This window comes from Strix uralensis, chromosome 4, assembly GCF_047716275.1.
Source record: "Strix uralensis isolate ZFMK-TIS-50842 chromosome 4, bStrUra1, whole genome shotgun sequence".
NCBI lineage: Eukaryota > Metazoa > Chordata > Aves > Strigiformes > Strigidae > Strix > Strix uralensis.
In genome coordinates, this window is record NC_133975.1 from 60606267 (window position 1) to 60634064 (window position 27798).

The 27798-nt window shown below is 39.4% G+C and overlaps 1 long non-coding RNA gene across 1 annotated transcript; it reads left to right on the top strand.

Annotated features, from left to right (window-relative positions):
- Nucleotides 1-179: 179 nt before the first annotated feature.
- On the top strand, nt 180-27735 carry LOC141942169 (uncharacterized). The gene is made up of 3 exons (XR_012628551.1): nt 180-265; nt 25752-26005; nt 27680-27735. It is a non-coding gene; the product is annotated as an uncharacterized LOC141942169 (long non-coding RNA).
- The last annotated feature ends 63 nt before the right edge of the window (nt 27736-27798 follow it).

Below are 27798 nucleotides of genomic sequence, written 5' to 3' on the forward strand. Positions count from 1 at the left end.
CTCCCTCAAAATGCAATAAATCTTATTGTGAATTTCAAGTATAAAGTTTTTGCCTTTTTATTTTGCAAGGATTGTCTTTTTGAGTTACAATTTTTTTTCACTTCTTTTCAGCACACTTTACCGGGAAGCATGTTACTCCTGGGCACGTGCTGTCTGCAGGGAAGATAGTTATTTGGTATTTTGTATTTATTCTTAGATTGCTATCAAGGGAAGTAAGAAAGGATGTAGACATATTGTTAATGTCTCTCTTCAGGCTGTATTTGAGGTAAGGCGATCTTCTTTCCCTATCTCTGAATTTAGAATATGAAGTAGATGTAGTATTTCTTTTCATCTATAGTTACTAAGATTATCCTGTTGCTATTTGTCTTTCTTGTTGATAAGATGTGAATATCTTTGTGATAAAGCTGTTGCTTGTCTATGTGACTCTTAAAATCCAGTATTTTTATTTCAACAATATCTACTACGTATCTGCATGTTTCTGTTAGCATGTGTACCCTAGATCAATGAGAGATCATTTTTGTAATTGCTTCGGGTTTCTTCTCTATTATTATCATGTTAAGTGTGTGAGTGACTGGATTTTTTACCCTGGGTAGGCAATTCTTATGCAAACTTTGTAAAACTGAGTTACAAATTGTTTCCACTGTGAATCACTTTCCTTGTAAGATGATGACTTTTATGGTAATGTTTAACTTGAGTAGAATTGTTTTCAAACATATACAGTGCATTTTTGGTATATTCTTTTTTTAAGAGCACTCCAGAATAAAATAGAAAGATAATGATTCAGACTGTTGTATTTCCTTCTCCACTTAATGTTGCCTGTTATGGGAAGTATATAACTTTAAAAGGTTGAATCATGAGGATCAGTACAGCTGAAAGGTGTCACTACAACATTGGCCATATGCAACTGCATTGAAAGTGGAATTTGTATGGGATACCACTCTTGGTGAGTTGTTAGTGCCTGGGAAATTAGAGAATACTACTTCTTGTTTATGTTCCTTTTCAAGCAATTTAAGAACTTGCCATTCAAAGAAGATTAATTTTTCTTTTTTCTGTAGCAAGGTTGCAGTTTTTATAATTCAAGATTTTGACACATGCTTTCTATAATTTTATTGTTATTTAAATCAATCCATCTGAATCTTTGTGACATCTCTTACAAGGGGAAGCATGTTTTAAGGCAGACATTCTGGACTGCAGTCCAGAAACATTTTTAATTTAGAAAAATGTTCTAAATCTTGTTTGGCTCCTCACATATCTGAAACCGTTTGCTGTTTGAATTCCAAATAGTGTTGGCTCCATTCAAGAGATTTGTCTTTTAACTGTTTGTCAAGAGGCTTTTCACTTGGGATGGGGTAGGGAATGATACAGGGTAGAGTTACAAAGCTACAGTGAACTATTTTTAGTCTTATAGAGCAAAAATATTTACTACTATAAGCATTTATAATACTCAAATGAATAAATTCATTCGAAGGTGGTTTTAAAACCCATTGAGGCTTAACTTTTTTTAATCAGCATTACACCAAATCTTCTTAGCATTTTCTGTCATCTAATTTTGGGAGTTATAAATCCATATCCTGTCACAGTACAAATACACATTTTATGTCTGCAACCTGTTTTCTACTGTCAAAAAAATTATTATTATTCCCTACTGTTGAATTTATCTCAAGTTGAATATGCCTTAAAAACCTTAAAATTAAGCAGTATAATAAACTAATGTGTTTATTATATAACATGTTTTCTGAACCTTTTTCTCAACAAATTGGATAACTTCTCTGATCCACCATCACTGGCAGAGGGTGTATTGGGCTGCATTCCATCCCTTCTGATCTCTAGTTTGTGAGTCCTGCTTCTCAAAGGGAATCTCATGAGTAACATACCATGGTGTGATGACATTTCACCTGACATTACTTTGCCAGAAAGCATGAATGGGGAAGGAGGATAAATGATGTGGGTGCCTTGGTGTGTTCTTTGGGATCTTTGGAGTTGAAGTATATGCTGTAATATCTTACTGGATTCCAGCCTTCTTGCTTACCAGTGGTTACTGGAAGGTGTTTGTTTCTCCTGCTGTTTGTGGTGCCAGCTTTCTACCTAGCCAATGTAGCAGAGCTTGTGGCTTGCTGTGTTTCTCCTTGGATGCCCTGAACAGTGTCAGGTTAGCTAGGTACTTGTTTTATTACCCGAGTGACTTGACCTATGGATTGCCATGCCCTTAATAAGGAAAGGCTAGGAGTTGTCTAGTTAGTTTAAATCACACACAGCTCAAGCCAGGTTAAGAGGAAATGCAGTAAGAACTTTTATTTGTAATAGTTAAAACAGGCAACACTCTTAGAAACACTTATCCAAGATACAAACAAAAAAAAAAGGCTAAAATGCTTAATCAATTTATACCTAGCTTATAGTGGAAAGGTTTTTACTGCATCCTACTGATTTGATCCTCTTCTGAAAAGATTTTCTTATTTGCACATAGCTTACCTTTCAGGTCACATTTATTGGAAAAAGCCTGTTCATGAGCCTCCATCAGTTAGTTACCCCTCTGACGAGAGAAAGCTCCATCACACCATGTCTTTGGGAGCATACCTCAGGCCATTTTCTGATTCTTGAGGAACCTCTCATTTCTTATTCAGTCTTTTCTACAAATTTTTTTCAGACACTGCACTGTTAGTCTTTCATCCACAAACCCATTTTCTTTGTGTCTATCCAGACAAGGTGTCACCATTGTTCTTAATAATTTCATTATTAAAGACTGAAAGATACCTTTATTAGTGTATGCTTTACCTTCTTATACTTGACTGGTTAACCAAAAAGAGAGTAAATCTTTTCACCTCCCTTTGGGACTTAGTTTTCAGAAAAAATGTCTTCATGTTGAGCTGTATTCTCTACCAATGAGTATATTAACATATTGAATGTTGTGCAGAGCTCTGACTGGCTTTTTCCTGACACTGAGGCAGAAGGTTCGTTGTCAGAAGGTAGCACAGAGCTGTGTGTTATTGTTTAAGGATGGGCCCACTGAAGTAGGTGACAAGATAGAAGACTTGGGGGGCATAAACTGAAGAGTTTAAGGACCAAGGGCTAGAGAGAAATGGATCTGTAGCGCACTCAGCAAACTGCATTTCTTTTAACTCTTCAGGGTGCAAATATTTCACTGAGATTATCTCGTTATGTGTACATTTTAAACTTAGTGTGTGACTGCAGTCTCTGTGAGGGCCTCTCAGCACTGTTATAATATTGCTAATAAGGAGTCATGTCTGAAGTCATGTCTTGGTCTGAAGAGAGGCCTTTGGCAGAATGCCATGTTGCTGGAGGGCTTGAGTGAACCCCAGTGGTTTTGCTTATTCATACAATTGAGTGGGACCCTTTCATTGCAACTTGATTGCATTTAGGCTTGAGAAAAAAGACTTGGATAAAAATACCACACACTGAATGTCTCCCGCAGCCTCCAGGGAGCTTGACTAGCTCAACTGCAGTTGTCAGCATCTGCTTCGGGAAATGCCATGAGCCTGTTGATCAAGTCAAAAGAACTTTATTCCTTGTGCTCTACCTCAGCTGCAGCAAAACATCAAAAGTTAGGGCCTTAATAGGAGGTTTCCACTTGTTTCGGTTCATTAACTACTCACTTAGGCTACACCTGTAGGTAGTAACTGCTATGGGATACCACAAGCCCATCTTGTTGTTTCACACCTTCATTAGGAAACACAGACACAGCAGCTTGGTCTCTCAGGCACTGTGTTTGGAATTCTGAGTTGTGATGTTCTTTGTATGGATGCCTGTTGTTAAATTTCTAGTGACTGGAAGTTATCAGAGAAATCAATGATGAGGCTGTAGAGACTTTACAGGTTTCTTCTGCTTTTTTCTCAGAAGTACTAATTTTGAGTCCATGCTTTGAAGGGTCAGCAGTGCAACCACTTCTAACTACATTTAACTACATGGGCTGACAGTGAGGATTGCAGATTACTTACATCTTCTCTGTAGACTGTCAAAGGCAACCCAGACCACATAGCTTCATGTCTTTACTAGAATCTATGGAAAAAATGAAATATTCAGTTCTGTAAAATTAGTACTTCTCCTTACACTGAAAACAATACCTTTTTTTGGTTTTGTTTAAAGGCACAAGCTTAGCTCTCCTCAGTTTTAGAACAGTTACAGTTCTGTATTCTGTTTTCACGTTCATCATCAACAGGTTTATGTTTTTTAAGCTAAATTGTAATATGCTAATTCTGTTTCATGCCAAGCACCGTTAAAGCCAATGGGAGTATTCTTAAGACTACATTAGCATTAAACATTGTTGAGATCTTCACAGGATCACAGAATAGTTTGAGTTGGAAGGGACCTTAAAGGTCATCTAGTTCCAACCCCCCTGCCATGGGCAGGGACACCTTCCACTAGACCAGGTTGCTCAAAGCCCTGTCCAGCCTGGCCTTGAACACTTCCAAGGAGGGAGAATCCACAACTTCTCTGGGCAACCTGTTCCAATGTCTCACCACCCTCACAGTAAAGAATTTCTTCCTTTCATTTAATCTAAATCTGCCCCCTTTCAGTTTAAAGCCATTACCCCTTATCCTATCACTACATGTCCTTGTGCAAAAGTCCCTCCCCATCTTTTCTATAGGCCCCCTTTAAGTACTGGAAGGCTGCTATAAGGTTTCTCCAGAGCCTTCTCTTCTCCAGGCTGAACAACCCCAACTCTCTCAGCCTCTCTTCATAGGAGAGGTGCTCCAGCCCCCTGATCATCTTTCTGGCCCTCCTCTGGACTTGCCCGAACAGGCCCGTGTTGTTCTTATGCTGCGGGTCCCAGAGCTGAACGCAGGACTCTGCAGTTGAAGGACTCTGCAGTACTCAGCAGTACTGCTCAATGCAGTACTCAGTCTGCCCTAAACTCTATGAAGTTGCCATTCTGCTGTCCCATTGAAGCCATATAGCCATTCTACCAGTTTAACTGGTGGCCTGCTCCCATCTCAAGAGAAGGGGCTTGCTGAGGTTGTATGAGTGTAGTAGGGACAACTGGACTGCATGAAGTAACACAAGCATCCAAGTAAGTTTAGTTTTGCTAGTGATGTCTGTGAGCTAGATTAGGAAAAATCTACCAATGACGGGTGGAGAACAATAGTGAAAAACTTTGCAGGAAGTTTTCATCTATAATTGCAAGGAAAAGAGGTGATAGCTTTCATTTCCAAGTCTGTCCCTGTGACAAAGTGGGCTACCCCTCCATTTACATGAATAGCCATTGTCTTCATATTGCATTGCCTTGATAACAGAAACACAAACCAGTCACTTGGACATGGGCATCATCTTCCTATTCAGAAGGTGAAGAATAACAGAACAGTGATAGAAACTCTACTGAAGTGAAATCCTGGGGAAATTTTTTTTTTCTTTTTTCCTCTCCATTGTGTGACTGAAAGTGGTCCTGGAATTTACTGGCAAGAAGACATGGAACAATATGCACTCTGGCAACCTTGGAACAGTGTGCAGATACCCCTGGGAATTGTTTCTACTGGAGAGGGTTGAAGCAGCAATAGGTTTCTGGCGTGCTCTTTGTGCAAAACTTTTTTTTTATAGCTGAGGCTATAAATAGTTGACAGTTCTTAAATTTAATAATCCTCTCTTCCTCTCCCGGATGAGAAACTGGATCAAGATTTTCAAAGCCAAAAGCCTGCAGCCAGATACCCCAATTAATCATCTGTTTGTAATGTTGCTCAGATTTTGAGGGAATTCTCTTATTGTTCCTGTTCTGTGTATGGTGAAAAGACTCACCCAGAGTCTTTCCAGCGGGCCAGTGACAGAACCAGAAGCAGAACTTAAGACTCCTGCATTTCAGCTGAGAACTCTGCCTACTAGATAATCTATTGTATAGCCATATTTAGAGATTAGAATCACTTAATTTTCAAAACAGTTGAGCCATCTGTAACTCCACCTGGTTTGGACATGGTTTATTAAGTGGCCACTGCTTTTGCAAGCTAGGGTGATAAAGAATTACAGGGTAGAATATTCAAACCACAGGAGTGATTGAATATCCAAAGGGCTCCCAGGCAGATGCACTAAAGCAGATGGCTTCAGTGACTTTCACATATTACTCAGCCCAACATTGATGTTCACCGATTTGTGTTTCACTCACATCTTTTGCTGGGATGGGAATGATAAAAGGTAAGGAGACATTATGTCACCTGTACTGCTATTTCTGCTACCAAAGTGGTACTTCAGCTGCATCTGGGAGGGCTTACAAGGCAGAACATTTCAATCTTAAAAATGGGATTTTTAGTCCTTATATAATTTAAGAGGTTTTTTTCAGCATTTTTCCCTGTGAATTTACTTCAGAGAATATAGCTATGAAAGTGCTGGCCATGGTGATCATAACATGATTAGGTAGAGTTACATGTGCCAGGGATCAATGGTAATCACTCAGTGTTGGAACAAATGAGCTTCCAGTTATGAAGGATGCATTGTGTGCATTTTTATTTTTTACCTTTTGTAATCAGTCACCCAACCCCTGTTAGGGTTGTTAGATTTCAACTCATCCAGTCCAGAGTATGTCTATATTTGAGTTCTTTGCCTTCATGTGTCCTACAACTGATGTTTTCATTAACGTGTAGGATGACATCCTTCACAGTGGGAAACTGTAAGAGTTGTATGGATTTGTAAAGGAGGAGCTTTACTCCAGCACATCAGTCTTTCCTATATGCACTTTTAATGTGCAGCAAGTATTTAAGAAAACCATTCCTCTCCAGTTAGAATAGTCTGAAAATAGAGGTAACAGTTTTGAAACACCCTTTTCACAGGAATCTTTTTATTAGTTTATTTGTGAGAAGGTGAAGCCTCTTGATTTCAGGGAATAGATTTTAAATCAACTTTTGGAAAGATTGTAAAAAGCTATTAGCAAAATATACAGTGATGTATATTGTGAAACAGGTTACCCGCACTGTTTTTTTTCTCATCAGATTGCTATTAAGTCAAACAATTATCTGAGGCAAATCTATAATACGTCAGAATATTGACTCAAATCCTAACAAATTGAAACAGAAGTATTTTAGAAAGATACACTTATTATGGAAGTGGTGGTTACTAGCTTAGAAACTGGTGTAGAGTTTTGTTTGAGCCACAGGGATGGGAAATGGCCTAAAGTACACATCACTTACCTTCCAACTATCAGGAGAGTGTAAGGTGATTCTATGAGATAAAAGTCAGTGGTGAAGTTTTCTCATGCTTAATTGAACCAAGTATATGTATTTATGAATTAATTAGTAAGCTATTCCACTAATACCCTAGCTTTCTCTGAGAATTGTTCAGGAAATGAAAAGCACTTATGTAATGTTAAAAGAATGAAAGGAAAATTTCTTAGCATTAGAGAAGGGAAATAAAGCTTCACTCTAAAATCCTTAAGAACTAACTATGCTAAGAAATTAGATCATTGCAAATGTAAAGTACATGCAAAAGTGTGTTTTGAGAGCACGTCTCAGAACCTCTTTAAAAGCACTGTAATGAGTCAGTAGCCCTAATTTTTAGACGTGGCCAAGAAGAGTTCAGAACTGTGCGTGCATGTACGCTTGCATTTGTCCAAATGTGGTTTAAACTTCCTTTTTCTCCCTTAATTCTGGATCTGCCTTTTGCTATGATAGCCAAGTAGAAGAAGCTGAAGAAGGTTGCTGTAACATCCCTTGTTTGCCAGCAATTCCAGGGAGTGGTATACATGCCAGAAGGGCCAGAGCTATATGGGATGCCTGAACGTGCCTTGTACTCCAGCTGCAGGGAGTATGCGGGAAGCAGACCACTTCTGTTTCACCAGAAACACCTCTTACACTGGGGTGCTAGTTATTCCTGGTTAGCACAGGTGGGCAAGTGAGCCTTGTCCAAGGAAAATGTAGGCTTTTTTTAGAGATTTAAGGGAGTTATGTTACAGATTTTTCCAGTAAGTGCAGGGCTGTAATTTTCTTACGTTCTTTGCAGTTCATTTGCTTGAGTTGGTGAAAAAAGACTCATCTGCTGGTAAAGCTTTTTTTTTCCTAAGGTAGTTGTGCATTTCTTATATTCTGATTAGAATCCTTTTGTCTATGAAAGACATTGACTATTTTGTCTATTTGTCTACTAAAAAGGTCATAGCTTCAGAGTCCAAGTCAAAGAAACTTGGCTGGCAATTGCTTAATAATCCTGTAAACCTATTAAACCTCAACAGTAAAAGAAACACAAAGGTCTAGATTAGAGTTAGGAATTAGGATTTAACAAATTCTCAGTTTCACCTCTTCCCTAAAATGACAGCCTGTAAAGAGCTTTTGAAAAGGCTTTGCATCCCTGTTGGAGCCCTCTGGCATTTCACTGAAGTCATCTTTATTTGTTTTTTAACCCTATCCCTGATACCAAGGATTTTTCACTTGTTTGATACAACACTATGCTTTTACTCTCAGACAACTCCAGCATGCCCTTCATATGGGTCATATTCCTCCTCCTCTATATTGGTCTAGGATTTCCAATTATTTCCATATTCATTGAGCTCTGTCACTACACAGCCAATCGAAACAGGGAGGCTGCTCAATGTCTTTTCCACTCCAGGAGTAATTTAATCAGGGAGTGATTGCATTATTTTTTCAGAGGGCCAAGCTGTGCGTGCCAGGTGATCTGCGGTGGAGAACAGTATCATTATTAAAAAGGATTAGGCATTTCATGCCATTTTGTGCTTCTGCAACTTGTAGTGCAGCTAACGGTACTGTCTTGATGTTTTTTCTAATATGCATGATTCAAATGTAATCAGTTGGAGAAGGTGTAGGAAAGAGGATGGATGAGTCATGGGACTGTATTTATATTGTATGAGACTGAGTTACAAAGCTGTTGGGTCCTGCGACATCCTTAACCACTGCTGTATTTAATTTACAGAAGTGCTGATATTCACAGAGCAGATTAAGTCCATTTCTTTAGTTTGCCTCCAGAGTTCCATCCTGGAGTTAAAAAGTATTTAATGAAAGCTTGGTATTGGTACATTTCCACAGAAATATTTCCGCTTGGCTAAAACAGCAAGGGAGAGAATTGGCTGTGAGGGGAAAGTCTTCAGGGAGTCCTTGCATCCATTATAATCTTCATCTTAGTTGACTAATGTGCTTTTCTCCAGACAACCAGAGAGAATAGGTGAGCCTTTGTTGTTATGGGAAGCCTTAGGTCCATGAGAATTTCCTTCCACTGGGAAGAGCTAACTGCTATCAAGGGGACTCCAAGGGAAGGGTAAACTCTTCCAGAGTTACCAAGGAAAGAGAGGAGGTGGGGATGAGACCAATCACAGAGTCCTGGTGTGATAAATATCTGTGCTATGCTAATTTCTTGCTGCTGGGTGCTATTGTTTAGGTGAACATCAGCTTGAAGTGACAACTGCATTTTTCTCTGGAGTCCCTGGGCCAGATTGTTAGCTGGTAGGCATGATTTCATGCTAGTAGAATCACACTTGGTCAGCTGAGCATCACCTGCTGGAGTACCACTGCAAAACTGTCCTCCTCAGTAAGACTTTTCTTCTGCTTCTTTTAAGAGTTTTGTTTTCGCCTGCATTTTGCCTCTAAAAAAAAAAATAAATTAAAAAATCTGTGAATTTAAAGAATTAGAACCAAATTGTGTCCACAGTTCCTCTTAGCTGAGTATGCACTGCCATTGTGGTGATTTGTAAGAAAATTATCAGACTCTTGAAGAAACCTAACTGACATTTTAACCTTTACAGTGTCATGTTAAAAGCTTTCATGTTGGTATAGGCCTCTTTAGTTTCTTGTTTTCTCGCTGCAACTATCATGGGCAACTCCAGACTTGGCACTTTTTCCCCCCTTTCATATTTGAAATAAATAGGCTTTTTCCAAGCAATGTCTATGATAACATACCCAGTGGGGAGGGAACACCCCCCCCCACCCCCCCCTTCTGAAGGATTCTGATATTTCACATGGAGATTTTTGGGAAAGTGGTATTCAGCATATTAATAATGATGCTAACTCTTACATTGCTAGGGTTGGATTTGGATTGTCAAGTTCCAGATGAGTTTAAATTCAGTGTCTAGTTAAAGGTCCTTGACTGGGCTTCCATGACAGTGACAAGAAGAAGCCACAGAGAGTGATTTCATCTTAAGTTCATACCCACCTCTGATTTCTTTCACCATCTTATCTAAATGCATAATTACAGTGTGTATCATCATTATTGTCTTTGCTACAGTTGGAAATATCAAGAAGCAGACAGTGAAAATTACTTGCACAGGATCATATTGCCTCCAGGAAGGAGACTTTGCTTGCATACGCTGCTGTTCAGTCCTATAACATAATGATGTATATATCTGTCATCTACAAATTGATCAGGGCTGTCTTCCAGGCTAGTTTACAGACCCTTTTGCCCTGGGGAAGATGTTGGTACCTGCACACACTGACCTAGAAAGTACAGTAGTGTTTTGGAGAGGCTCTGATGTGCTGCACGCTAGTCACCTCAGTGCAGTGAGAGAGCTTCTGCTCTTCGTTACGGTGTCCTTTTGTGTTTACTCACATGGGACTTTTTTCAAGAGAGGGCTTATTTCCAAGTGTGAGGGGCTATAGTGTAATCTTTGCCTGCTGAATAGCACAGCTCTTGAGTCGTTGCTCCTAAGCTTATGCTATGCACTTTCTACTAAACTTGTGGTCTTTTTCATTGAACAGGTTCGTGTGGTCAGTAGTAGCTCAAGGCAAGCATTTCAGATCTCTTAGGACTGAAGCAACAAAGCACTGAAGTGTGGTTTTGACTTGAAAAGCAGGCAAGAATTATTCACAACTCTTTACTGACACATTTTCTATTACCTGGAGCAGTTTCCTTTGAGTTATACCTATTGTCTGGCTAAATATTTAATTGTTTCCCTCAGCACACTGTGTCTTTTTTCTTAATTTTGATCTGGTTTTTTGATTGCATTGCATCTTGATGGTGATCCAGATTAAAATGAACCTTTCACTTAGGCTCTTCCTACACTATGGAAGAAACAAAGAGGCTGACACAGACCAAAAAGGTAACACTGATAACCTATGAGGAATGTGGAAGTTCCTCTGCAGTTCCTGGAGAAGAATCTGGATTCAGGGTTTTTAGGGATGGTTCTTGTTCCCGGATGACCCGGGAGCTCAGTTAGGAGTCCAGAGTGCTGAGTTGAGTTTGGCTTTTGGTCACAGAGCAAGTGCAAATCCATGCCAGAGAATTCCTCAGGAAACGATTCTTCCAGATGGCTTGTGGGAGATATCTAGGCTATGTTTTGACCTTATCTTTCAGGCTCTGTTGCTGCTCACCATGGCAATGGGAACATAAGTGGGGAAATGCTGGTGGTAAATAAACACTGATACCTTTGATTCAACTGTTTCACTGGACAGATGGCTAAGAGTCTCTGAAGCACAGAGCTGTGGGTCTGGGGAGGGAGGCAGAGCAGTCAGAAGTGTATGGGGAGACAGAAAACCAGATAGCAACACCTGCCTAAAGTCAGAGAGAAGGGCTAAGCTTTGTAAGTTGAAGATACATAGGGATGTGTCTTTCCTGTCACTCAGTTTTTTTCCTCCCTTGGCTTATTAAGTTCCTGTGAACAAATAAAAGATGTTCTCTTTTTGATGTAGCTTGGCTGAGTCACTCCATTTCATAACAGTCACAAGTGCCCAGAAAGTTTGTTGTAGCTGGATTCAGGCCCACTGGGACTTGCTGAGATAAATATACTTAGTGGAAAGAGGGGTGTTAAAAGCTTCCTAACCCAGCCTGCCTTTGGGAAGAGTAAAACTTGAGAGTCACTTGCTGGTAGAGGCTGCACAGGGAAAATAGGAGAGTCACTTGAGTAAGGCTCTCAGTCCACTCCTCACTCCTTCATGAGAAGAGGTATGGTTCTAGTCTGGGCCCTGTTGTGCTCTCTAAGACTCTCTTGATGTTCTCTGCAGATATATATGTCTTGAACACGTGGGGGTTTTCTTTTTTTCCCCAAACACTTTTTAGAATCCAAGCCAGCTGCTACAGCTCCTTCCCTTCAGCAAAACTGCTTCAAACCGTGTTGAGATTTTGTGGTTCTTTGTAGCTGCGAACCTACTTGCAGCCAATTTCTTCACATTGCAAGGTTATTTTAACAACAACATGATTCTAAGTGGTTTCCACAAACACCCTCATCTTTTGTCTCCTCATGTTTACTCCTCAATTCTTCCTTATAAACAAATTTTTCCATCCCTTCAGCAAAGCAAAAGGAGTTTTGTGTCCCCAGCTTGGGTATGTCAGTGCTAATAGCCAGACTGGAGGAATGCTTGAGGACAGCACAATCTACAATTTAACCCAGTTCCTTCTCTTTGCTAGAATGAAGGTTTCAGGTTGGAGCATGTGGTTTGTGTTTTCACCAGCTTATGGTTTGTTTGCATGCATGTGGTCTGAGTGTTCAGCACCTGAAAATCAGAGCCTGTAAACAGCCTGTCGCATTAGGAAGTCTAGGCTGTGCTGGTTTACTGAGTATAAATGTCATCTTGGCAGGCAATAGATCTCCCCTCTTGCATACACAAAGTTTTTAATTTGATTGCTGAGCTTAAATGGCATAGGCTTGGCAATGAATTTTAAAGCTTGTGTTTCTGTTCTTTAGTGACCGTGCGCATGTGATATGAAGGTGCAAAGCAAGTTGGTGTTCTTTGAAGATGCTTTCAGATGTCTTGTTGCAGTGTATGTAATCAGAGGGGTATGACATTTTGAGACTGAACAGAGAAGGAGAAAAAAAAAATGATTATTGTAATTTGCAATGAAGATAGGGTGTGGACTGGTCTAAATAATGGCTCCTGCCTGTGGTATCTTGTCAGGTGGTCTACTTGCAATGTTCATTAATAGCGGTTACTACTACTGTACTGATGTTTCGGACTGACACAATACTTTACAAGGAATCAGTGCCAGAAAAACAGATTGAGATTCAGCAGTTAATAATGTTCTAAGCCTTGTAAAGAACCTCAATATTTTTTTCCTTTAAAATTAAACTAGAACTTTCACAGTAAATCATTATGACATTAGTAATAATTTAATTTTTCCATATAGCTCATACATAGATACTCTCCATATTTTTTCTTCCAAGTGATTTGGGAAATAAGACAAATCCAAAGTGTCCTGATGCCTGATTAGATTGATGGCATTCCAGAATAAATGGGAAAGTTATTGAGAAAGTGCATATTTACAGGAAAAAAAGTAGCAAAGGGTAACTAAATGTATGGAGCTGTAAGTCTCTGAAAATAGTTTTCATGTTGTGTCTACTGTGCCTTTGAAATCTACCTAGGAGGCACAAAATCAGAGGTGTGAAAAGGTTTGCTTTCCATCACTACAACTGACTGTTGTTTTCAGTAGGAAACTATAATTTGTAAATTCTTTCCCATCTGATTTATCAGGAGTTACTGAAGTCATCTGTGTGACTTCCTCATGTTATCTGACAAGTGTTAATAAGCTGTAGTGTCTGTGTTCTTGATGTTATGTTTCTTTGAAGAGTGAGACAGAGGTGCTTGTCCAGCATATTTTATCTATGGCACAGGGAAGTGGGCCTTGACGGTTTTCTGTTGCAGTAGAACTAGTGCTACCCGTTACTAATGTTTCTCTTCTAGTATCCTGTCATCATTACTTTAACTTCTTGGGGAACTTCCCTTTTCCAAAGGAAAAAATTTCCGGTGACCATCACAGTAATATCCTTTTTGTGGAATGACTCTTTTTTTGTTACATGTTTCTATGTCTCTCTCTAATGAAATGCAGATTCGAGCTCTGCTTTCATCTACTTTTAGCAAGTCCTTTGTTTCAAGTAGCCTGACTGTGCAGTGTTTTAGTTGTGTGAGAAACCTCATCTAGTTACATCATTGCTACACTGGTGAAAAAAGTGGTGTGAGCCTTGGTGTTCCCGGTGATGGAAACAGTGTTTCCCAGCTGAGATTGATCAGGTGTTTATTACACCAGGAAATGAGCATGCTGGGGGCTTTAAAATCACACGCTTTTGGTATAGAAAATTTTTAAACTGAACAAGCTGGGCTGTCTTCTATGGATATGGTAAAAGTGTTTTCTAGTCATTTTGTGATTTTTATTTTTTTTTTTTTTTTTGACAGCTTTGCAATCTGAAATGTATCAAGCCTAAGAACTAACCTGTATGATGAATATAGCCTGCGTTCTGAGGCATGGTGGCAAAGTGTGGATTTGGGCTGAGGGAGGGCTGTGTTTTGCCAGTGTTTTGGAGCATGAGAGGTTGAACTTTGTTTATATCTTTGCAGGCCATAAAGTGTGCTGCTAAAAAATGCTGTATTGCATGAGCCTCTAGTGGAGTGTGTTCTCATGGAATGACTCTTAACTTGAATTACTCTGGAAAAGGAGGTTGCCTAAAAGCAAGTCTTCCTACCCATTACAGTGGGTTGTCTTTACTTTTGCATTCCTTTGGTTGGATATTAGGGACCCATATCTAGTGCAGTTCAGCATCTGAAGAAGCCACTTCTCAGCTGCTCCTCTCGTCTTCCTTTAGACTGTGAATCCTTTTTTTCCTGTGTTAATGAATATAGAAGGGCCCATCTTATAACTGCAACCTGGGGTTTTTGTCTGTAGCTGTACTCCTTCACAGTTTCCCAGGGAGCGAATTTCATAGGGCATCTCCTCTAGAAGTCAAGAAAGAATGGGTAGAGCCTCCACCCAGCAAAAGCTGCACACATCAAAATAGTGATCCTGAGGGTGTGCACTTCTTAAAAGAAGGAAATATAGAATTATTCTGTGAGATCCTGACCAAGGTATTTGTCTCACATCTACTCCTCAAATTCCTTCTCTCTCCCCCTGTGTGACAGATTCATGTGAAATTCCAGATCTGCCAACAGCTGAGGAACCTTGCTGTGTATCTGCAATATGTGCACAGTATTTAGTTTCGGGATCCTAATTTTGAAGGCTAAGACAAGATTCTGGAGAAATCCTAATTTTAAGGTATTTACCATTTTCTTAGTCCTTTTCCTCTGGGCTGGAGCCATAGTTTATACCATAGTTAAAGTTTCTGGGCTAATTGCCAGCACTAATATGCTGTTTCAGTAGACCAGCCAGGCTGGTTCTGCTGAGGCCTCTGAAATGGCCTCTGCGTGTTAGGGAGAATGAAGAAGCTATGGGCCACTATCTGGTATTTGATGCCTTGCTGTTGCAATAGGTTCACTAGGGGCCCAACTGGACCTGACTTCCACTGTGCAAAGTGTTGAACAGTAAGGAGCATCACTGTTCTGGAGAGGTTTACTGTGTAGAGATATAAAATGGGTAGAAAGAAGACCTAAAGTATACTCAGAGAGTGCCAGGAATCTGCATAGCTTTCATCTGGAGCAGACCCCATAGCCTGGGAGCCTGGATGTTCTGAAGGGAATGCAGCGAGGCCCCACGTGGAGCAGTTGGCTTTGACATCATCGATAATGATGGCAATATTTGCTACTTGAAGTTGGGCTGAAATGGCTTTATTTATTTAACCATCTGTTTGCAATAGATTGTCACCATCTTTTATCCACAGATTACTTTTATATCCATATGCCACATTTTGCTGTTCTAACAGCTTCTCAAAGGATTGCTATTTTTAGACCTGTAATAATGGATGTATGCATGACTCCTCAGCTAGTAAGCAGCTTGTTAACTCAGATTGGTGCCTGGTTCTTGCATTTCTTATATTTTGAGTCAACTATACATTTTGAGGTAGAATAGCTGCGATAAAGCAGAAGCAGGTGTATAAAACTAAAGGGGAGGTCAAGAACAGCTGGTTTTCATTATATTCTTTCCCTTTTCTGCTGAGTGCATCTTGGGTGTATTGGACTTACTGCAGACATACTGTACTGTTGCACTGCACAGGTTGCATGATGTCCCGTAATCCCAGACAAGTGGCTGAAGTCAGAAATAAAATGAATAAAGAGTAGGACACTGGATTAGTCTTACAGGAGGCAAGTCAATGTATCAAAGTTATGAGGAGGTTTCCCACTTCCTGGCATATTCCCTCTGTTGATCTGTGGTCTTCAGCAGTAATGAACATGCTGTAATTATGTAAAATAAGTTAGTTGGCTTAGTGTGATGATGCTTGCACATAGCTCTTCAGTGAAATAATTGTGTGGAATAGGTGGTCTGGGGGAGCATTTGCCCTAGCCATCTGTAGGCATCTGACAGACTAGATGGTTAAGTTAGCCAGGTGAATTTCCTCGCTCCCAGCAGGAACATGGTTCTTGCTGTGTGTAGATGCAGTCAGGCAGATAATTCAGTAGCTAAGTGTGGGATCCTGACCTTAGGTAATGTGAGCATATCTCTTAGCATGCATGTCTCTTACAGTAAATAAAGGAGAGTTCTGCCTATGATTGCATCCTTGTCCCGGTGGGGTTATCTATGAGATAATTATGTTCTTTGAATTTTCCAGTTATTTTTGAGGGAACACACTTTGTCCTTTTTGACTACAACTTAACAGAACCGACTGAAGTACTAATCAAGAAGAGTAGCTGTTAGAAATGGTTGTTCCTCTTTCAGAAATAGCTAAAACCAGTACTTAAACACCTAGAAGTGTATGGCTTCTCTGATGAGGGAGGAGATGGAAGAATAGCAATTTTGAAGCACTGAAGGATCAAAACTGTGTTAAAAATCCGGAGGAGTAATGAAGGAATGTAATATTTCCAAATAGGAGAATTGTGCATGTCTGTTATAAAATACGAACTTACACTTAGGAAATAGGTTGATCGTCAAAATCACAAAGGTTAGAAATATTTCTCTGCTGTACTAGATTTCTGTGCCTTCCAAAGCACTTGGTATCCTTTGAGAGAGGCAATGTAGACCATTAAATGGGTGGCTGATCTGATCTGCTCTGTCAAGTGGCTTCTCTCACCCGTATTTTCCTTTAAAAGCACAGGGATTTCCCTCAACTGCTCCAATTTTACTGATGATTCTTTTTGTCATGCTTTCAATCCAAAGTCAAGCCAAGTTTGTTGTCAAGGGTACATACCAGAAGAGAGAATTAAACTACCACAATCCCCTGTGCATGCCCTTACCTAGCACTTAAAAATTCTCTTTCTATGGGAGTTTTGTTTAAACCAGGTATGAGTTGCCTTTTTCCACTTTGCTTCGCATCCACATGCTGACACCATTTGCTCATATTTCATTCTTTCCTATAGGATCTTTCAGCTGGTGTTTTCCAATAAATGTCTTCCACCGACAGCTGTTTTCCTTCCTCTTTTAGGCAAGGAAGTGTTAAATTCTCATGTCATTTGTTCTTAATATGTCAGTCCTGGAAAACTCTGCCTGTTAAACTGACTGCAGCTAGAAAAAGGAGATGCTTTCCCATCAATGGGAGAACCACTATTCTTTTAGGGACCACTGAAATACTTGCAGTGAGGCATTTTGTTGCTGTTTCTAATAGCCCTTGTTGAACTAATTTGGTGATAATAGAACAATATACAGAAAGAAGCTGGTAGAGGTATAATGATAAAAGAAATACAGGTCTCACCTAGTTTATATGGAATCCATCAGGTATGTCATTAGTGTGACAGGATGTCCATCTCTGGCATGTGAGATTGCAGAGACTTTATTCATATGTGCTCCTCTGTTAAGTGTTACAGCTTATTAACAATGAAATCAATCAATGTAGTCAGTTATCAGTATAAGGACTTTAAGTCTTTAGACCTGTAATCCAGAATGCATTGCACGATTACAGTAAACCCTTCAGAGAAGTTAATGAGACAATGTACACTTGTAAGAGACTACAAAAAAAAGCCGCGTTTCCTTTTCCACGGGTTAGAAAACAGGCAGACTAGAGGACATTGGCTTGGGGGTGGGAATATCTTCCTCTGAGTTAAACTGTCATGGGTTCTCATTGGAAATGGTATGATTTTCATATTCTACAGAAAACTGTATTAAAAGGAGAGGAAGGAAGAAATCTGTAAAGGCACAGCAGCAGTTTCTTCTTTTTATTTCATTAGCTTGCATAGTTGTGCCAGCACACATTCTAGCCAATTTTTGTTAAAATAAAAAATAATGCTATCATTTGCAGGCAGGTTTCCATAAGAACAGAAACAAAGATGCAGTAGCATGAAGCTTTATCTCATAAGGAAATCTCTTTTCTTCAAATATTCTGGTAGGTTTTGGGAATTGTACTTTTTTTTTCTATTCCTGTTTTCTGAAAATCTTTATAAATGCACCTAATTTCAGGAAACTCTTTTCTTTAAAAAGATGAACTATCCTTTAAAAAAAAAAAACAAAACAACCACAAAAGTTGAGTTTGCATCAACTTTAATATATGGCTTGTTAAACCGAACCAAGCCAGATACCTCTATTGTACAATGATAAAAATGAAATGTTATAGTGTAAGTTCATATTGTGTGTGTTATTTCATAACTTTGCGTGAAACATGTTTTGCTTTTGATTGAAGCCTGAAGTTGTTGTTTTAAGAGATAGGCTCTTTGGAACCTTTCAGGAAATGCTGACCTGTCTGCAGGGTGTACTTCTCCTGTGTAACAAAAGGGAGAAAAAAAAGATAGCTTTTACTGGCAAGGGAAACTGGCTTTACTTATGTCATCAGTCATCTCTGTGTTAGAGAACCAGGATGCCTCTTGTGTGAACTGTTAACATTTAACATGTTTGTAGCTGAATGGCTGTTTCTTAAGAGTTCTTGACATCTGTGCAATAACTGCATTTAAAATCTCCATAATAAACCACGGTTTTAATCCCAGATAACAATAGACCTCAATGAGGGAACTGAAATTGCTTGATGACCAATGACAACTTAAATTATCTTTATGACTGTAAATTAGTATATCAGCTGTAAGTTAGTATATCAGACTGCTTGTTTGAACTGAGGTATTTTATAAAGAAGTTGAAAGCACAGATCCCATTTTTAATATGATTTGCGTATCAGAGATAAAATCTTAGAAACTCAAGTAACTGTGAACAGGTGTCTCGTTAACACTTGGAAATGTGGCTTGGATTACTTAACTACAGAATGTAGAAATGTGATGACATTTTTCATAAAATTAAAAAAATATTTTTTCTTATAGCCATTTGATCAAAACTGATGTTTTCTGTGGGCCTGTGTACATTCTGGCATTTTCAAAGAAACCTGTAAAACCAAACATGAAGGGGAAAGTTGAAGTGCTGTGATTTGTAAAGTTAAAACAAAGTAGACATTCTCAACCTATTGAAATATTTTATTTAAAAACAAATCCGTATAAGTGATAGAGTATCATAAAAAGGTAACCATCTTCGTTCTGTTGAAATCAATTGACCTAAGTAAACCTTTGTAGACAGCTGTGTTTCGCAACGTAGTTCTTTACCTTTTGGTTGTCTGCAGGTTTTTTTTCAATTCCTTTTTTGAAGAATTTAATGATCAAGTAGATAGACTGTACAACGTTAAATGTAGAAAACGTTCCTTTCTTTTTCCCCTCTTCCTGGACCTTTTCTGTGGAGACTTTGCTGTGATTTATCTTTTCAAGTTCCTGTAATAAAGAATTGGCTAGTTTAATGATGAAGGTGAAGTTGGTGAGATTCAAATATTATGTGAGCCTCAGATAAAAAAATGAAAAAGATATTAGGAAACTTTCTCTAGAAAGAGGAAAAACTTGTTTTGCTGAAATGACTTAAAAAGCTTAGGCTTTTTGAAGAATTGCTAGAAGACTCTTTTCTGATATACCAAGGAAATGCTAGGTCTCTGTCCAAAACCACATTTCAAAACAGTGGTGATGAACCAAATGGGACTCCGTGGCACGTGTTGTTTCATAGTAAGTGCTAACCTGGAGGAGGAAGGAAATAAGGGTTGAGTCAGGGGACTGGTCTCTTCCTGTCAATCAGTACTGACCAGTCTGATAGGGAAATGCAGGTCAGCAGAGCTTGGGGGTTGGTACGTGAGTTATGAGAGCTGTTAATGCTGCACATCTTAGAGCTATGTGTGGAGCCTGGGTAACCTGTCTCTATACTGAACTGGATTGCAGTTATTTTTTGGTTTCTTGGTTATTAATTTGTAGTATGAAACTTGATTTTCTTTTGTAATGTAAGCCATAGCTGAACAGTAGTCTTGGTCAGTAATATTAGTCCCTATCCTGATAATTCTTGCTCAGCCTAGATGACATACCAAACTCTTTATACCTTGTCTACCAAGCTGTTTTTTCTCTTGTCCCCTTGACTCTTAATTATTTTATTTGAAGCACTGTCTTGATACCACACTACCTAGCAAATTTCATTTGAAGTACAGGGAGCACAAAATTTAGGGCTCTGCATTACCATGAGAATATAACTTGTGGGACCCAAATGTGTCTCCTCAGTTCCCTGCTGGACTCAAGAGGGAGGAAACCTTCTCTGCTGTCAATTCTTGCTGAAGTGAATGAAGTTCGATTCCACCATCTAGCTTGGTACAGGGGTTTCTAGCTGTACCAGGGGATTTCTGGCAAGGAGAGGAGGAGGGAGTCTCCAGGTCAGACTGGATTGTTCAGACATCCTAAAACTATATTGCTACCTTACAAAGACTTTGATAGGATAGGGACCTTAAGTCACTGCTACTGTACTTTATCACCTAACAGCTTTTCTCAAAACAGTGGACTTCCATTGCACTTTGCAGGTGCAGCTGAAAGGCTGGTCTGATGGCAGCTAAACATATGAGTGCTTATATAGCCCTGACTAAAGCAGTCCTAGATAAATACTGTGACATGCACAAACTGCTTTCCACTCCGCAGCTCAGCCTAGCTAGGTTTTCCTGTTTCTGAACGCAACTTAGTCATGCATGTTTGTGCATTTTTATCAATGGATAAATGACTCTCCTGCTTAATTAGATACATGCTAAACCTTCCACTGATTCATGACCTATGTCACAGGCCTGTGCACGTGCACTGGGCTCTAGATTTCATCAAAAGTCTGGCTGTGGTACTGTGTGATGTACATCTGGCAGAATCCTTAGGGCTCCTGGCATAAAGTGACATTAGTATGTACTTTGTACAAAAAATATTTTAAATAACAGTCATGTGACACAATCATGAAGACATGGGTCTATACCCAACAAACATTCATGATGTGTCCCTACATAGGTGTAGATCCCTTCATTTTGACAGGCCTTGCTGCTTGCAGATGTAAGTTACTTTTGTAAGGCTGTGATCATCTTTGTTCTTAAAAGGAATGACTCTTCATTCCTCTGGTGGCAGTCAGTTTTCTTTTGGTTGTGTAAATCACCGAGTGTGCATGTGTAAACGTTTCAAAGTGAAATAACAGCATTTTTTCCAGGTCCAGACTTAAATGGATAAGCAAAATTTATCCTATTATTTGTTTTAATAAGGAAATACTAAAGGATTTTGTGTTTTATCCATCTTATTATGCTGACTCGCAGCCATTTCAGAAGCTGATATTGCTTGGTCATGTTAAAACTGAGTTTAGTCTTTCTGGAAGCTCTCTATATGCAGAGCAGTTGTTGAATTAGATCTTAAAATGAATTAAATTAGGGTAACATCTTTTAGCTGTTCCCTGGCTGTAGCTTGTCCTGGTTTTGCTGGGTAGTTTCCTGCAAAAAGAAATGGTTTTTAGTTAGCATGCCGTTATCCTTGATGTTGTATAGGGCTGTTGCAGCATCACATGGTCGGAGTAAAATGCTTCTCTTCGACACATCTACAAAACTGAGATAGCACTTACCTAAATGAAATTAAATTGAAGGTCATGTTCAGAAGGTGCTGGTCTTCCAGATAAATTGGACATCTCAGCTGTTCAGCCCAACCATTAATTTTTAGGACTGGCAACTATGATGGTTTGTTAATTGCTCTTAAAAGACCAAGCTGAACTCCAGGTCAACTCAAATGCATATTTTTCATCTCCATTTTAGCAAAGTTCAAAACACTTTTGAAGCAACTGATTTCCTAAAACTTCAGGTCAGAGCTTGATAATAAGAAGTGGTCCTTTAGAGAAAAGCATCGTTGTATCATCATTCCTGCGGTAGCATGGAGTTGGTCTTTGTGAGTCACAGAATTTGTGAGTCATCTCTTCTCTGCATTTTCTCTTTGGAGCTTGACAGGGCCATGCATCTGTCACATTGCCTGCTGGAAGATAAATAGGGTGGTGGAAATTTCCAGGAAAGTCCTGTAAAGGCTTTTGGAAGTGTCCTATAGTACCCTCAACTAACAATTGTACTGAGGGTGTACGGGTTGATATACCTACAAGTCAGTGTGTCTACCTACAAGTCAGATAGGGGTAGTGTGTTTGTGGTTGTAAGGTGGAAATCTGAGTGTCTCATACAAAAAATAACATTCCTAATACAGACTCCTGCAAATGCTGGTTATCAATCTGTGTAAAACTGCCAAGTCTTTCACAGATAACATTGTTTTGGGGAGAGAAAGTAGTTCTGGGAGTGTTGTTGCAGTTACTTAAAGTAATAGTTCTTTTTTATATTAAACAGCAATGTTATTGGTGTGTGAAGATAATTTTAGATGTTACATTAGTTCTTTTCAGATGTAGTTAGAATTTAATTGATGTTTTCAAGTTCTGTGTTTTTTTACTTTAAAACTAATTTGATTTACAGTGGAAAGTGGAAAGCAGTGGTGCTTTCACTCATATGTCTATCCGCATTGATACACCCACACACCGAATGTGTATGTACTGGGAAGACAAAGGGATCCCAATACTCCTTTTGAGAGGGGTTTTTTTTTGATAGAAATACGACACTGTAAAAGAAATAATTATTACTGGATTTCTACTGTAATAGAAATAATGACTACCGTAAAAGTTGAAACAACTCTGGCACATTTGCTGCATAGAACAGCAGAAGGCTTTCAGAGTGCCTCTTGATTTCTGTTCTAGACTGTCTTTGGGAAAGCCACCTTCACGAGCATTGAGACTGCATGTAAGTGCATGGTCTAACACCAGTACACGTGGACATCAGAACTCAGCTGAAGTGGCATGGCAGATGGTGCTGATTTACCTTAATAAGAGGAAACCAATTAAATGAGCAGCGCTGGGGTCCAGAGTAGTTACAATTTCTGCATTGGTTTTATAACCTTCAGAGCGAGAATCTTGAATGTAAAACCAGCCACTTCTCAGCTTCCTCACAAGAAGAAAACATATTTCCAGGAACATTCATTCTTTTGAGGGATTCTTGTTTTGTTTAAGACTGCTTCTAATAGTTGTTGTAACCCATTTGCAAGATGATCAGATTGTAATTGTTAATTATAGAGGGGAACAATGTAATTGTCTTTCTGTGGGTGGGATTAGATACCAAGACTTTTCTCTTTGAGATTATGCCTGGCAATGCAAGTAAGATTTCTGTGTTAAAGATGCCTCTGGAATCAAAGATTAGGAAATGAAGCTTTTTACAGTAAGTTGCTAATGTCTTCAAGTATTGGCATTTCACATTTTGATTCTGGACACTATTTCTTAACAATCTTCCTGTTTCAAGTGCTCTATCAATTGCAAACCAGATGTTAGAATTATAAGTGGTTTGTTTGGGATGTGTGAATGTCAACCCAAGAGGGAGCAGTGGTGTGCTTTTTAGCAGGGGACAATACAGGGAGGCTATGAAGGTGCACCCAGTCAGGTTATCAGACAGGTTCTTTTCTTTATTCAGCCTTTTGTTTAATTCAGCCCCAGGCAGATGAACTGGGCTGAGAATTAGTTGAGAAATCATGATTTGACATTAAGGAGAAACAATTTCTCTTTGCATTCCCTCCACATGCACCTTAAACACTTTGTGTGAGACTAGATTTAATCCCTGTGACATGTCCCATTCTGTTGAGTGGCTTGAATTTCTGTCAGGGCTAAAGAGGCAAAATCTTGTCCCTAACATTTAAAGCAGGCTGAATTGTCTGCAGTGCTATGTGAAGTCTTTGTAATTAAAAGCTTGAGGCAAATACCAAGTGGCTGCAGAATGTCTCTTTTTTTTTTTTTTTTTTCTGTAATGCACTTAAAGTCTGGGTGAAACATCTGTTTCCTCCTCTCCACAGCTCATTTCAGAGATTAATATGATTCTAATGAAATCTCACTGCGACGTGTGCCGCTGTTCAGTGAAGATGTTTCAAACACCTACACAAAACCTAATTGCAGCTTCTGCCATTTACTGCCTCTATTAACAAAAGAAAAGGAATTTCAAAAAGTTTTGTGAAATAAAATGGATGGTAGTTGCCACTCTGAGTTACACCTGCAATAGGAAGCTGTGGCAAAAAGTACTTGAAAACATGGAATTATTTGGCATTGCCCCTGCCATATGTGCTGAGAGATCACTGCCTCTGCGAATGTGACTGTTATTTTGCCATTCATTTCTGTCCTCAACATGAAGAGCAAGGAGAATGTAGAGCTCAGAGGGGAGATACATATACAGAGATATATTTTTTTGACTCCCTTTCTTCTGCACAAATTCTCAGTTTGGTTTTGGGAGTCAAAAATTCAGGCTTGAAATATGTTGTCTTTTCTGTGCAGAGATGAATTTCCTCTATCTCTATAGTCCATTAAAAATCCAGATGCTGGTGAGTAACAGTGGTGGGTGCATACCATCCAAAATTTCAAACCAAACAACTTTCATAAGTTTTGCCACTCCCTATGACTGGGTGCAGCATCCTCCACTGTGCAGAGCTGTTTACACAGTGATGATAGAACCTGATTCTGTGTTTAGATCATTTTTGAGCCCAGGATCCTTGAAAACAACTGAAAAGAACCTCTGTGAGCTGGGCTGACCTCTGGCTGGGCTAAGAGGTTGAGCTGAGGCTGAAGATGTTTTTGCAAACAGAGGCTTTCTTAGAATTAATGTCCTTTTCCTTGGCTATCAGACTAACCACTGCATATTCATTAAAGCTTCTCTTTGCAAATAGACTAATGCTACTTGATGCAGCTGACTGCTGTGAAATACAGAGGTGTTTTTGTCAGTTCCTGGAAAAAACTGACATTTCAGTTTGTCTCCCCTTCATCTCAGGCTCTCTCAGTTGGTGTGAAACTGTGTAGGTCTGGTGAAATCAACAGAACAGTTGTTAGGAGGAGTTACCATCCCTAGCTTTCTGGTACTGTCTGTGCAGCTGAGATGCCTTAGCTGTGACCACCTTCAGTGTTGACTTAAACTAATCTGGTTTTTTTGGCACTGACATGGATTGGGACTGCTTTCATAAGCATGCCCATGAGATAGTAGTACAGTAACAGCTGTATATTTAAATGTCAATCACTGCAAGGCAATGCTACTGAAGCCAACAGTATAATTTAATGAGACAGATCTAGCAACAGAGGGCAAGTAATGGGTGCTTGTTGTCAGGATGCCTCCAGTCGTGATGGTAAAATCCCCGTGAAGAAGGTGGAAATCCCCATGGCCTGAATTTCTTGTTATGAGAATGGTGGTTCAAAGGACAAAGTAGCTCAGTTAATTTGCTGTCCTGAAGTGTTTTTAAAGATGCATCTTTGATGGGTGAGAGTACAAACCAGAAAACTAGCTAAGGAAAGAAAGAGTACCCTGAAGAGAGACCCAGTATGTTTTAGTGAAGATAGCTATATATACACACAGATATTAAGGTCAACATTTGAAAAGCTCTTTACCCAAAACTTGAATCTGTTGCTGCTTATAGAAATGAAATTGTGTGTTTATCTAAGCCATTGAGATGTAATTTCAGTTTATACTGTGTTAGCACAACTAATCCTTTCAGTGATGTTCAGCTTCTGCCAATTCAGTCAATGGACTAATTGTGTGAAGTGAAGCATACAAGCACAGCAGTGTTTTATGTACTACATCTTACCACTTCCTGACCCTGTCTCACTGCACACTACCTTCTTGCAGTCTTCTAGCCAGATCTGTTGTAGAGTTAGAAATGCCCAGATTAATTTTCCCTGCTTTGACAAGCTCCTTTACATTGCAGGAGGCCAGCTTTTATAGTGTATCCATAGGAAGCGTCTCCACTACAGCCTTTCACCGCGCAGGAGACAGACTGAAGATGTAGGCAGCTGGCAAATGTGAAAGCAATGAAGAGGTGTTCTGAGGTTGACAGTGCTTTTTATAGTACGCGCGTTTTCTGGGAAGGGCATAAGAAGGGAGATAAACAGAAGATTGTGTCAAGCTGAAAAGTAGCTGTAGCAGACCAAGATATTCCAAAGAGAAGATCACAGCAAAAAGGTAAGGGTGCCAACTTCATCCTGTCCTTTTTCCTGCTGCTTGCATGTTTTCTTCAACCTCGACAATTCTTCCTTTGAAAACGCCGGCATTTTCTGCAGAATCCTATAAATACTATAATAGCCATTCAACATTATTTTGAGAAAAATACAGTAGTATTTTTCAGTAGAGGGCTCACTCTAGCCCTCTTAATTCCTACTCTAAAAGTGTTCTTTTTCTAGAGGCTCTGCAGCCTGATAAAACATTGATAACAGTTCAAAGATCAGAAATATCTCTGCAGAACAGCTGTAAATAGAGTAATAGTCAATCAAGACACAGGGGGCAAGTCATGTAGCAGTTGATAAGTCCTACAGAAGACTAGCTCAAGACTAGAAATAACTGAAAATAACTCTGAAACTCTTATTCTTAGAGAAACTGTTTTTACTTAAGAGTCTGCCAGCAAGGATGTGTGACTAAAAGGACTATGAATATCTATTTTCAAAAGCAGTGTCGTAATGTCATGCATGCATCCAAGGGGAGAGCATCAAGGGGTTAATTTGATTGTGTTCGAGTCTAACAATGCAGTGTTACAGCGTAATCTAGGATGTTACTCAGCCTTGGCCTAAGTCTACTCTCAGCTGAGTAAATGATTAAGTTCCTTGCATCAGCATGGATGTGGGCCAAAACTGAGGGATTTTGAAAATCCCACTGGTAATGTTCTCAGCGCAATTGTTTTGATGTAGCTTACAGCTAGATCAATATTCATGTTCAGTCATCTAATTTTGCTTTCCTCTTTCTAAGTATACTTGAGGAAGTCTTACTGAAAATGATAACATACACAGTTTTAACTTCTCTTATTTTAAAAAATACCTAAGTCAGTTTTCCCTAAACCCTCTCTGTGGTCTTCACTCCTGGGCAGGGAGCATATGTGGAAAACACAGTAGGACTGTACATTGGTGCAAGATTTCTTATAACGTTATGAGAAAAAGAAGAGGGCCTTAAAATGATAACATAGTGTGCAATGATGACAGCCTCCTAGATGGAAACAAAGCTTCCCCTGATTTTGAGTAAGACTTGGTCTGAAAGCTCCTGAAAAAAATTCTATCCCTAGTTCTTTGGTTTTTATGGAAGCACCTGGTAGGTTATGTCAAACAATGTCAGTTGTAGCAGTTGGCCTTGATAACAGTTCCTAGTTTCTTGGTTATCAAATTTCTACTCCAGGTCAGGCTTCGTGTGTTCAGATGGAACCACATTTGCCACATGGTGTTTTGGAAAAACATGCCTGGAAGCTGAAATGTATGCGGTAGCTGTGGGACTGACTGCCTTCAGAATCTGAGTGCTCCAAGGGTTGAGAATGCTTGGAGGGCCATTATTTGTCGGATGAACTGAGCACCTTAAACATCTCACCAGAAAGTAACAGATGATGACTTCCTAATATTTCTAAAGCATGGAAAACTTTGAGGCCTGGGCTAGTTTTTCATGGGCTAAGTCATGTTATTAAAATTAAATGCATGCATACGGTATTTCTTGTGTAAGGGTCTTGGAACGTTTTTGGTCTTAGCACAAGCACTTCACAGCTCTGAGATCTGCCAGAGCAGTTAAAAAATGAGGTAAATTCTTAGAACACTCTCACTGGTCGGGGCTGAATGACCAAATTCTAATGTGCCTGAATGACTGTCCTTGTCATTTGTCTTTCAGGTCCTCAGGCTCCAACAGCCCCCAGCTGATCACATTGCAGCAGTGTAGGTGTTGCCATGAGGATCAGGAGGTGTCCTGTCTGCTTCGCAGCTTGTCTTTTGGTCCTGCTGGGTAAACAC